We start from the raw sequence: 13,734 nt of genomic DNA, 5'->3' as shown, positions 1-13,734 counted from the left end.
TGTCAGTTTTAAATAACCTTTGTTGTGATGTGATTCTCGGACTGGATTTTCAAAGTAAACATGAAAGCGTTACCTTCAAGTACAGTGAGAGTTCAACTCCTATTGAGATTTGTGGACTCGCTGTGGCTTTGGTGAAACCGCCTGAACTTTTTGCTAATATAAATAAGAACTGCAAACCAGTTTCCACCAAGTCTAGACGTTATAGCTCAAGTGATAGCAAGTTCATTGACCCAGAGGTTAAGCGCCTTTTAAAGGAGGGGATTATCGAAACCTCAAAATCCCCCTGGAGGGCACAAGTGGTCGTGGTTAAATCCGATAATCAGAAAAAGAGGATGGTCATTGATTATTCTGAGTGTGGATAAGTACATAAGCCTTAATGCCTACCCCTTGCCCCGGCTGGATGACGTAGTGAATAAGGTTGCTCAGTATAATGTATTCAGCACAATCGACCTGAAAAATGTGTATCACCAGATCCCCATCAATGAGAATGACAAACCCTTCACTGCTTTTGAAGCTAATTCCGGTTTGTATCAGTTCACCCGAATACCCTTTGGGGTTACAAACGAAGTTGCTTGTTTTCAGCGAATTGTCGATGAAATTATTAGTTCTGAGTACTTACCCGACACCTTTGGATACCTGGACAATATTTTCATCTGTGGAAAGGATCAGGAGCAACACGATGAGAATCTGGCAAAATTTATCAAAGTAATAGAAAAGTGTGTGTTTCTGTGAATGAACTGAGCTCCATGGGTTATATCATTGGACTCAACGGTCAAATTAAACCCGACCCCGAGAGGTTGAAGCCTTTAAAAGAACTCCCTCATCCAACTGACGGCAAATAACTCAAGCGAGCCCTGGGGGTTTTTCTCGTATTATTCAAAGTGGATCCATAGGTATTCTGAAAAGATTCAACCTCTTATTAGGACCAATTTATTTCCCCTTAATCAGGAAGCTCGAAATGCATTTGAAAGTCTAAAGCTAGATATTGAATCAGCTGTAATAAAAACTATCGACGAGAATGCTTCCCTTGAGTTGGAGACTGATGCCTCTGATTGTGCTCTTTCTGGAGTCCTCAACCAAAATGGTAGACCAGTTGTTTTTTTTCTCATGAACTCTACACGGCTCTGAACTAAACCATCCAGCTATTGACAAGGAAGCGGTTTCCATTATAGAACCAGTTAGATATTGGCGCCATTACCTCTTGAGGATGCACTTCAAACTTATTACTGATCAGAAATCAGTAAAATTTGTTTACGACCAAAATCACCATAGTCGAATAAAAAACGATAAATTGCTCCGTTGGAGATTGGAGCTTTCATGCTTCAATTTCGAGATTATCTATCGCCCTGATGAGAATAATCTTGTAGCTGACGCATTGAAACGTGCTTCTTGCGTTACTGTGAATAGTAGCAACAACCTCCTCAATTTGCATCGATCCTTGTGCCATCCTGGGATTACAAGGATGATGGTCTTCGTAAGGAGTAAAAAACTTCCGTTACTCCCTTGAGGATATTCGGTAGATGACAAAGGACTGTATTGTTTGCAACAAGTGAAAACCAAGATTTTTCCACCCTGTTGATGGGCATTTAATCAAATCAACTCAACCTTTCTAGAGGTTTAATCTCGATTTTAAAGGACCCCTACCTTCTTCTACCCCCAAATAAGCATATGTTGCTATTAGTTGATGCATACAGCCGCTTTCCATTCATGTACCCTTGTAGAGACACAAGTACCCAGAGTGTACTACAAACTTGCTCCCAGCCAAGTTCATTCAGATAACGGGAGTTGTTTCAAGAGTGTTGAGTACAAGAATTATATGCACAGCAAAGGGATCTCCACCAGCTACAGCACTCCATATCACCCACAGGGGAATGGGCAAGTGGAGCGAATGAATGGAACAGTGTGGAAAACTATTTCATTAGCATTAGAAGACAAAGGTTTGCCGACTGAACATTGGGAAGAGGTTTTAGCAGACTCCCTCCATTCCATTCGGTCTTTAATATCCACACCCACAAATGAGACACCTCATGAGCGCCTGTGTAAACACGGAAGAAGGTCAGTGTCCGGGACAGCGGTACCGTCTTGGATAACTTACAACTTCCAAACTTCTGTATATGTAACGCACCTTCTCTCAACTCCCAACGTACTTCTGCTAATTCAACTTATTCTTCGAAATCCCACTTCAAAATGAACTTCACTCTAAAAAATCAACCCTCTTTTATCTCCAACCAGGAGCATCTCATTTGCATATCGGGTGGTCACATTGCAGGCATATAAAGAGATAAGGCAGCCATTTTTGTTTCTTTCTTCTTCATTCATTTCATTCCATGACCGACCCGTTGAATTATGCACACGTGCTGTTTAGGTAAGTCGCACGTTTATCTACACTCCCCCCCCCCTGATCTCATGATCACACACAGAGCAGGGGGGCAGTCGTCTTTGTCGGGTACTTCTTCGAAGAATCGGGGGAAGCACTTCCTCATCACCACCGTTATTGCCACCAGTCTGTTCCATTATCCCCTCTTGTGGTTCTCTATGCGGTGTTTCACAATCAGGGCAAGGGGGCAGTATCCGTCTTTGTCGGGTACTCCTTCGAATAATCGGAGGCATCACTTCCTCGGTTCCATCTTCCTCAGTATGTTCCATCATTCCCTCTTGTGGTGCTATAGGTGGTGTTTCACAATCACGGTGGGTGGGCAGTATTCGTCTTTCTCGGGTACTTCGATGAGGAACTGGTGGTATTACTTCCTCATGTCCATCGTCCTCATCACTATTGCTACTAGTATGTTCCATCATTCCCTCATCTGGTTCTGTAGGTAGTGTTTCTATGCTCACCTGTAGGGGCAGTAGGCGATCAGATATATCGCTTTATTATTGCCAGTCTCCTTCGTACTAACATCTCACTTGCAGCTCTAGTCTTAACTCGAGCCTTTCCAGTCAAGGTGTCGGTCAACCAGTGGTAAACACACAACGAGTCAGTGTGGAGATGCACAACATTAGCCTGCCATTGCAATGCAAGATTAAGCCCTTTTAACGTGGTATCAAGTTCTGCCAAATTTATATGCTGGGCATCATTTTTCGGATGTAGCCAGCACGCATCTTCCACAACAGCACCCAACTGTTCCAACATGACACCTGTAGCCAGTGAACTTGCGTCAACCCATGCATTCAGTTCGTTTCCAGATACTTGCCACTCACCCTGGGCAGGGTCGTTTCTATGTACTCTGGACAACATTTCAACCATCATTTGCTGCAGAGAACCATCATCCACCATGTCGTCCCATCCTTTGGTTACTGCAGTTACTCGTCTTTTTAACACTCCTGTTGCCGATCAGAGCCATCCACAGACAGGGGGATGTCCTATTAATTTACCGCAAATAGAAAACATAATGCGTCTTGTCAATACACTGGGTAACTCTGGAATTGCACTCCCTCGCTTCCATCGCAAAGTATTGCCCTTCTCATAGACCTCTACGCCTAACAGGGGCATCCCGTTTTTTAGGCGCTTAGGGTCTTTGCTTATTAATCTAAACGATTCCAGTTTTGCTCGAACCACATCTGCAGACATTATATCCTCATTAACGTAGATGTCGTCAATGGAAGCTGAAGCAGCTTTTGCTGTGGTCTCATCCTGCATCAACACAGTTTTAATAATAGTTGTCATTATTAAGGGTGCTATGTTTAGGCCAAAACTTTAACGTGTCAAACAATATCGTTGTACCTTGATTATCACTGTCTGAAATGGCCATAATGACTCATGGACACGTATCTGCAGGTAGGCTCTCTTCAAATCCAGCAGTGCTACATTACTCCCTTTCTGACGCCACTCTCTTAGTTTAGCAGCGCACACGTCTGCGTTTCTAGTGAAAGCATCAACATGTTGATTCAATTCTCGGTAATCCATTACGGGCCGAATTTTGTCTTTAGTAGGTTGTTCAACAGCCATGAGCGGAATTAATCTTTTGAGTGGTCTCAGACGTTTCTATAGGTACGATATTAACCATCCGTTATCAATCCACATCTGAAGTTCTTCTTCACATGTTGCCCTATTCTTTGTGGAAACTGCATACTCTGGAATGGTGTTGCACAACCGATCTGGTGCCTGGCTCATAGTCCATTTCCACTTTGCCGTCCACGCATTTTCGTTGTCGTCAAACGTAGCACAGAAGTCATTTTCTTCAATAGACATGGCTGCACAGAATTCTTTTCCTTCTCCAAGCATTACACCTCCAGTCGCTGTGATTATGACGCCTCCTAGTGCTTGTATTGCATCAATTCCAATCAACATGTCATAGCCAAGGGGGTTTCTTGCATCACCTGAACATCAACTTTGGCTGTGTCACCCTTCTCAGTACAGATCGTGACTATACCTTCACTACAACATGCTCGCGATAAACCATTGATCGTCATAATACCGACTGGTTGCTCCTGCCACATCTGACAGTAATGTGCACTAATTATGGACCGGGAACACCCCGTGTCTATGAGTGCTGAACACTGCACATCGTCAATTTTAACGCAAATGACCGGTAATACTGTGTTTATTGGTTGGCAAGGGGCAAGGGTGGCGATAGTACCTTGCCCCCAACGTCGTTTCCCGAACAGTTTCTAGATATGTGCCCATACTTATTGCAGCGATAGCATTGTACTGTTCTCTGTGCTTGTGGATATACACACCTCCTATCACTCCGGCAATCCTTAGCAAAATGATTGGCCTCCCCACATTTATAGCACACTGGGCCTACACGCTTATTACTACTTGGGAGAGAATCTACATTGCCTGCATGCGGTTCGACTGTTGCATGTTGAATACTAGTTGCTGCTGCAATTGGCTCCCGTTCCTTACAGATGTTTCGAGCTCGGGCTAATAATTGTCAATTCATCACTTCGTGACGATGCCCGCAACAGTTTGCTGACCTCCTCAGGTAAGCCTACTAAAAAGGCACATCTTAATATCTTATCGTTAATCGCACCAAATTGTACCGACAACTTTCGTAGGTCGGCTAGGTACACATCAACTGTTTCCTTGGGGTGAAGCCGCCGGCTCGTGAACTGTTGCCATGAAACAAACGGATCTGTACCAAACGCTGTACACTGTTTGATTGTATCACAGTCTGGTTCATCCTCGAGTTGCTGGTAGACTGCATAGGCCCCTCCGGTTAACCTCAAAGGAATGACTGTGGCTGGTTCTTTAATTCTGCACAGTGTACAGATCTTCTCAGCCTTTTCCACCCATTCGATGACAGACGGTCCAGTGGTAGATCCATAAAACTCAAGTATCAAGCGAAAGTCGAATCTGTCCATTTTCTGCCTTTCGAGTCACCACACACCGAGAGCCAAAATAGCTTATAATTCAATAACTTATTTCGTCCGCCCCTCACATCAATAATTTCCTGGGTAAGGTTAACACTGTTGTCCAAACTTCCAACTTCCAAACTTCTGTATATGTAACGCACCTTCTCTCAACTCCCAAAAATAAATAAACGAAAGACTGAATTTATATCGTCTGGAACTAAACGAAATAAATAAATACAATGGCTACAAACGAAACGTCGATGAATTGGTCGTCCACAGACCTAACCGAAGCATTTCGATTATTTAAGCAACATTGTAATCTTTACTTCTCAGTTAAAAATATTTCGTTGGAAAAACAGGTTGACCACATCCTGCTACTGTCGAAGAAGGCCTTACAAGATACAACACTTGGTCATTTGAAAACGAGGCCGACAGGAATAATCCAGAAATAATCTGGGAAAAATTCGAGGAAAAACTGCAGCTGCAATTAAACTTCTGAATCGCTCGTTTTTAACTGCGCCAGTATAATCAAAAGGAATCAAAGAATTTCGGTGACTATCTGGCCCCGGTGTAAATCGCAGGCATTGAAATGCAAGTTCCGGGATATCCAGGAAATGGAGGAACGCCTCATCGAGCCGGTTATATCAGGAACAAAGCACCCAGAACTCCAAAAGCAGCTAGCGAAAGGCAAACAATTGACACTGCCGGAAGCTATAAACTACGGTAGGACACATGAAGTTTCCATAACCCACATGAGACAGTTGGCTGAATTAGAGCAGAATAAGCATGAAATAGATGCAATCAAGTATAAACAGTGTAACAGATGCGGAGGCTCCCATCCGAGGCAAAAATGTCCAGCATGGGGTACCACATGTTCCGCATGTGGACAACAAAATCATTGGGCTTATGTCTACGCAAGCAAAAATAAAAACACAGCAGGACGTTTTCTGACATGCATAACATGGAAAGATGGAGGTAATAAACCAGGACATGGAGAAGCACAAAGGGACCAGTACAAACACTGGCAACCGTATGCACTTGGTAAATATCTCTCAGAGGGACAATGATGGGATTTATAACAAATTTGAACAATTTGACTCTATTCAAGAACAAGGTGAGAGTCGGACAGATGTTTTCACAGACCTTGTAATCAAGCTGCCCAACTTCCCAGGCACCCATTTTCTGAAAGCTAAGGTTAACACAGGAGCCGAAGGCAACATATTTTCTTTCGTTGCGTACCTTCCGGAAGATGTTTCCACACCTAATAAGTGCAGCAGGACAGCTACTCCCCGGTACAACAAAGGATGAACCAACTGTTCTAACAGCCTATAATGGTGCTCATATTACCCAGCATGGATCCGTTAAAATAGCTTGTTAACACAAAGGAATATGGAAGATCATCAAATTCGTTGTAGTGACAACAGAAGGGCCTACCATCATAGGACTACCTTCAATCAGAGACCTGAGACTGGTAACGTTACACTGTGCAATCCAGGAAACACCAGTCTCAGTACGTTCAACACAGGATCTGGTAAATATGTACCCAAACCGTTTTGACAATATCGGCAATTTTGAGGGTGAATATCACATTGTCCTGAAACCAGACAACACCCCTGTCATACATGCACAAAGAAAATGTCCTATACATATGAGGGAGGAAATCCAGACCGAATTGGAAAATATGACAAAACAAGGCATCATACGGAAAGTAACCGAGCCTACACCATGGGTCAGCAGCTTGGTGTATGTGCGGAAAGGCAATGGAAAGCTCCATCTGTGTTTAGATCCAAAAGATTTAAACAAGGCAATCATGAGATGCCATTACAAGACCCCAACAATGGAAGAACTTGCACATAAACTCTCTGGTGCCAAATATTTCTCCAAGTTGGATGCCAAGAATGGATATTGGTCCATCAAACTAGACGCAGCCTCACAACTGTTGACTACCTTCAATTCCCCTTTTGGAATATTCTGTTTCAAGCGAATGCCTTTTAGTCTGGTGATGTCTCAGGATATGTTTGCCCAGAGGATGGACATGATTCTGGAGAAGTGCTCTGGCACCTTAGGGCTAGTTGACGATGTCATTGTCTTTGGAAAAACCGAAGAGGAGCATGATAGGAACCTCCACAATCTAATGAGAATTGCTCAAAAGGAAGGACTGTGCTTCAACCGCAAAAAGTGTGCCATCAATAAGAAACAAATTTGTTTTTTTGGCACAATCTATGATCAGAATGGTATGCACCCTGATCCCAGCAAGGTAACAGAAATAAAAATGTTACCTAATCAGGCAAACACTACCGACCTGCAGAGGGTGTTGGGAATCATCACATATATGGCACCTTTCATTCCACACCTGTCCGATCTCACAGCACCTTTGAGAGATCTCCTAAAGAAAGAAGTGGAATATCAGTGGACAGAAAGTCACCAGAGATCCCTCCAGCAAATCAAGGATCTAATTTGCAAAGACATGTTGCTATCATACTTCGACCCTTCCAAGCAAACTGTTATTCAAGTCGATGATCAAGTAAAGGACTCGGCGCTGCACTCGTACAAGGAGGTAAACCCATAGCTTTTGCATCCAAGTCCTTAACAGAAACCGAACAACGCTATGCCAACATAGAGCGGGAGCTCCTTGCAGTTGTTTTCGTCTGCAAACGATTTCGGACTTATATCTATGGAAGTGCATTCCAGGTGGAAAGTGATCATAAACCCTTGGAAATGATCAACTTAAAAAATTTGCTTGCAGCTCCACCTCGCCTCCAACGCATGCTACTACGTTTGCCGGGGTATGATATGACAATTGTATATCGCCCTGGAAAAGATATGGCACTAGTAGATGGATTCTCAAGGTTACCAAATAAAAAAGCTAAAGAAGCTATTGACTTGAATCTGAGGGTGGATTTTGTTCAATTTTCAACCCAAAAGCTAGCTCAGCTAAACCAAACAACAAGTGAAGATGCCACACTATGTGAATTGAGGGACATTATTCTGTGAGGTTGGCCCGACACTCTCAGAGAAATGGGCAAGAATATGAAACCTTATTGGCCCTATCGAGACGAATTGTCCATTGAAAATGGCATATTATTGAAAGCAAACAGAATAATAATACCTAAATCGATGCAACAAGAGGCATTACCGAAAATACATTATGGGCACCAAGGGATGGAGAAATGTAAACTCCGAGCCAAAAGTTGCGTTCTTTTGGCACAACATTAACAAAGACATCGACAACATAGTACAACAATGTACCATTTGCCAGCCAAAAATGCAGAGTGCTGAACCCCTGATGCCCCATAAGATTCCGGTGAGGCCATGGCAGATAGTGGCTACCGACTTATTTCACATTGAAGGTCTCAACTTTATGCTCATTGCGGACTATTATTCCAAGTTCCCATTTGTGCGAGTGTTGAAGGAGTTCTCCAGTAAGGAAGTTATTAAACTGACAAAGCAAATATTTGGAGAACAAGGAATTCCAGAGAGAGTGATAAGTGACAATGGCCCACACTTCAGCTCGATACATTTCGAGCAATTCGAAAAAGAATGGGGTTTTGAACAACACACATCCTCACCTATGTTTCCGCAGTCAAATGGCTTTGCTGAACGCTGTATTCAAGGAGTGAAATCTGCATAAAAAAAAGCTGCCTCAAGCGGTCATGACTTGGATATGGTACTATTATGCTTGCGTTCGACTCCCTTAGATCATACCTTTCCCTCACCAGGTGAGCTTATATATCAAAGGAATTAGCAGGGAACATCCCAGTCAAATGCACCAACCAAAACGCTAACAAGGAGAGAATAATGGAACGACTGTATCAGAAGCAAGAAAAACAGAAGATGTACCATGATCAACATACAAAAGAGCTGCCCAGACTGCCCATCGGACAACCTGTACGTGTGTTAAATAAAGAAGCAGGTGAGTGGTCTCCTGCAGTTGTCACACAATTGGACAGAGAACCAAGGTCGTACATAGTACAGAAACCCCCCCCCCCTAGAAAAACTCTTTGTCAAAATCGACAGCATCTTGGAGTAATCCCCTCCAGAAGCATAGCACATCCAGAGATGCACTCCACTGAAATTCGCCAGGAACCTACCAGGGACGGTTCATGGAGTATTTATTTAAAGCATCTCATATGAAACTGATTTCAACTAATCATTTCACTTCCAATTCTGCAATTGAATTTCTCATTAGTATCTTACCATGAACTCGAGGAAAGGAAATTTCTCTTAAAATAAATTTTGTTTAAAAATATTTTAGAAAAATGAGGAGATCTGATATGTACAAACAAAAGTATTTTCAACACAAATATTAAAAAAAATAAAACGCAGATTAATATACTTTATTTACAAACCTGAACTTATACAAAAATAAAATCAATACAAATACTGTGCTTTTTCAGCACAACTTGATAAAACAAAAAACGTAGAATAGCAAAAAAAGTTTCCACAATCATTGATTTATTTATTAAAAAAAATGTGATTTGAAATTTATATTTCATACAGCGACAAGAAACGGGTCATACACAAGATTGTATTTTTCAAATTGAATTTGCTTTAAAAAACATTTTTGTTTACGAAAAACAGTGAAAAGACTATTTATCATTAATATGATTATTATCATTAGCAAGATTTTTTAATTTTCATTATAATTATTATTAAATTATTATAATTATTATTAAATTATAATATCATTATTTAATTACACTTAGTATGATTATTTAATTATGATATAAATGATTGCTTGATTATACTTACTTATTTGATTATCCAAACCATTCTTTAAGTTTTTTGCAATGAAAGTTCTTTGTGTATTTCTGGCGATTCTTTGTGAGATTTTTGTAGCTCATCAGATATTGTCTGGTACTCACAATAGTTGCATGGTGTTGATGGTCACTCTCTGAGAGCCCCATACCACCTGTAACTCAGGGCAGATACAGTTTAGGCAGATACTGGTTTTAGTATGTTATTTTGTACAGTATTAGCATTTTCCATATTTTAGTGTCCAGTCTGTTTATGTCCTTTTGTGACCAGTCGATAATGCCAAAGCTATATGCTATAACAGGCATTGCTTGTTGGTTAATGTGTTATAGATTTTCCTTACGCAACGTATATATCATAATATATCCTCTGCTAATTTTCTCACTCATCTTGGCATGCTAGGTATTTGTATTTTTATGTTATTTTAGCTCTTTCATGTCACTGTCTCCATCAAGATGTACGTTTTCCATTAGATCCTTTCTTCCAGCTTTGATAGAGTAATTGGCACATTTATCCACACCAAACTTCATTTTAATATTTCTGGAAAAGTTATAACAACCTGTAAAAGTCGACTTAAGTCAGTGTCTGAGTTGGCATATAGCTTGAGGTTGTCCATAAAAAGCAGGTAGTTTAATATTGTTTTGGTCTTGTTACAAGCCTTGATTCTTATTGTAAGTGCTTGACTTTTTTGATTAGCTTGCTAAATGGAGCTATAGCAAGGAAGAACTTAAATTCAATAGACTATGGTTAGTAGATTCCTCTTCTAAATTTTATGTAAAGTATTTTTATAGTTCCGTTTCTGTGGCTTTCTCCCTAGCCTGTTTCCATATGTCGCAACATATTTTTTTAAGTGTAAAAGAAGAGCCACATACTTCACAAGAATATGGTTACTTTCCAGTATGTGTTTCATGTGCTTAAACATACTTTGTTTCTGTCTAAAAGAAGAACCACATACTGCACAACAATATGGTTTCTCTCCTGTATGTGTGCGCATGTGTTGTAACAAACTTTGTTTTGTTGAAAGAGAAGAGCCACATACTTCACAACAATATGGTTTCTCACCTGTATGTGTTTGCATGTGTCTCAACATATTTTGTTTCTGTGTAAAAGAAGAGCCACATACCTCACAAGAATATGGTTTCTCTCCTGTATGTGTTCGCATATGTACCAGCACCATCTTTTGTTGTAAAAGAAGAGCTACATACTTGACAAGAATATGGTTTATGTCCAGTGTGTGTTTGCATGTGCTTCAACATACTTTGTTTTTGTGCAAAGGAAGAGCCACATACTTCACAAGAATATGGTTTCTCCATGGTATGTTCTCGAATGAGTGTACACATACTTTGTTTATGTGTACAGGAAGAGCTACACACTTGACAAGAATATGGTTTCTCTCCAGTATGTTTTTTCATGTGTAGCAACATACTTGGTTTATGTGTAAAAGAAGAGCCACATATTTGACAAGAATATGGTTTCTCTCCTGTATGTATTCGCATGTGTATCAACATATTTTTTTCAGTGTAAAAGAAGAGCCGCATACTTCACAAGAATGAGGTTTCTCTCCAGTATGTGTTCGCATGTGTTGTAACAAACTTTGTTTTGTTGAAAGAGAAGAGCCACATACTTCACAAGAATGTGGTTTCTCTCCAGTATGTTTTCGCATGTGCAGCAACATACTTTGTTTATTTGTAAAAGAAGAGCCACATACTTGACAAGGATATGGTTTTTCTCCTGTATGTATTCGCATGTGTTTCAACATATCTTGTTTCTGTGCAAAAGAAGAGCTGCATACTTCACAAGAATATGGTTTCTCTCCTGTATGTGTTCTCACATGGTTCAACATATTTTGTTTAACTGTAAAAGAATGGCCACATATTTCACAAGAATGAGGTTTATCTCTATTTTTTCATTTTTCTTATCATTTTGTTTAAGCCAGGGATGGGGCATCCTACCAGATGCCAAACATACACCTGCTATTTTAGACACTCCAACCGAGAGATCTTTTTAAGATTCTAACGGTCCCTTTAAGTGCAATTGTTTGAATCTCCTTTGCACTTGGTTTACCTGGTATATTTGTAAGATAGTTTGTGCATATGTTGAAACATATTGGTTTTCCGTGTAAAAGAGGAGCCACATACTTCACAAGGATACGGTTTCTCTCCAGTATGTGTCGGCCTGTGGTGCCACATATTGTGTTTCAGTTTAAAAGAACCAATAAGAATATGGGTTTTCTCCAGCATGAAGTCATATATGTTGCACCATATGTGATTTCTGTACAAAACAAGAGTCACATACCTCACAAGTATATGGTTTCTCTCCAGTGTGTGTACACATGTGTAGTATCCTATAAGCTTTCTGTGCAAAAGCAGAGCCACAAACTTCACAAGAATTTAGTTTGTCTACACTACGTGTTCACACATGTCATAACATATATGATTTACTTTTCAATAACATATATGTTTTACTATATGGTTTAACTTTTGTCTGCGCAGAATAGTTTTTTGGTTTGTAAAGGAAGAGCCACATATTTCGAAAGAATGTTTTATTTCTTGTATGTGTTTGTATATGAATCATGCATATTTGTTAGAAAATGATATTCTGCAAGATAGAAAAGAATAAAATATAGGTTTCAAGAATAGATATTAGTTTTATGCATATTTTGCGAAATAAAGACAATTAAAATATTTGTAATATAACGTCATTTTCTCATGCATCGACTAAATCAGTTTGTCTGTAATAGTTTAGTTCTGCATTTTACTTTCAATATAGTATTGGAAAAAATTGTTTTGTTTTTTACTTTCAAGGTAATATGCAAAAAAATAGATTAGTTATGTATTTTACTTTCAATATAGTTTTGTGTAAAAATTCGAGTAGTTTTGTATTTTACTTTCAATATTTATAACAAATTGTCCTTTCCTTACGTTTCTTCCAATTTTGTTATATTTTTATTATTTAAATTATCTTTTTAATTCGTCTCATGACAATTTATATTGTATTATTTTCTCAAACCTCAGCAACATTAGTTTTACTTTAAATGTATTTCGTTTTCGTTATGCAAGTTTCCTTTCTAAACTTTTAATAATTATTTCTTTTTGTCAAGTTTACTTTTAGTTTCCCATTTTTATAACTCAAATTTATTAAAGTATTTTTGTTGCTTTATTGCTAAATTTAATTCCCCCTTCATTTTTAGAAGTTTATAATTCTTTATTTAAATTTAATTATCATACTTTCTTTTTACATTTCAATTTTTTAAGTATAGTCAATTGCGATATTTCATGTCTTCAATGTAAAAGATATGAATGAAATTTTTAAAGAGAACTCAAAGAATATGTTGTATCAAATTTTATACGTCAAATTTGTAAAACGTTGTATTCTATTTGAAGTACAATGATATGAATAAAAGTGTTTATGTCAATATTATTTATAAAGAAATAATAAACACAGAAGATTTGACAACTTTGGATAATTACCTGTTATTAGAAAGTTCTTTACTACTGAATCAGTCTATTTTTTAAGCTTCATTTGATGCTTTTGACTATAATTATATGCAGTTTACATTTTCCAGAATAAATCTGCAAAAGATAAATAAATAAATAATAATAATAAAGTTTGGATTTAACATTGTTACAAATTTTTAATAAAATTCTCATTTTTTATATATTTTAACACAAACAAATCAAATCT

At 39.0% G+C, this 13,734-nt stretch overlaps 1 long non-coding RNA gene across 2 annotated transcripts in view; it reads right to left on the bottom strand.

Moving 5' to 3' along the window:
* Window positions 1–9,799: 9,799 nt before the first annotated feature.
* LOC145269412 (uncharacterized) overlaps window positions 9,800–13,734 on the bottom strand; it is an 80,667-nt gene continuing 76,732 nt past the window's right edge. Inside the window, exons 3-4 of one of the 2 annotated variants that reach the window (XR_013865040.1) lie at window positions 13,521–13,622; window positions 9,800–12,648 (exon numbers count right to left, since the gene is read on the bottom strand). This is a non-coding gene — a long non-coding RNA (uncharacterized LOC145269412). Of the gene's footprint in view, window positions 13,623–13,734 lie in introns of both variants that reach the window. The other variant, XR_013865039.1, reaches the window with a different exon arrangement.

The sequence above is a fragment of the Euprymna scolopes genome, chromosome 45, assembly GCF_053919585.1.
Source record: "Euprymna scolopes isolate OS-2025 chromosome 45, ASM5391958v1, whole genome shotgun sequence".
Classification (NCBI taxonomy): domain Eukaryota; kingdom Metazoa; phylum Mollusca; class Cephalopoda; order Sepiida; family Sepiolidae; genus Euprymna; species Euprymna scolopes.
The sequence above is the reverse complement of the archived record's forward strand: the minus strand, read 5'-3'. Positions and strand labels throughout refer to the sequence as shown.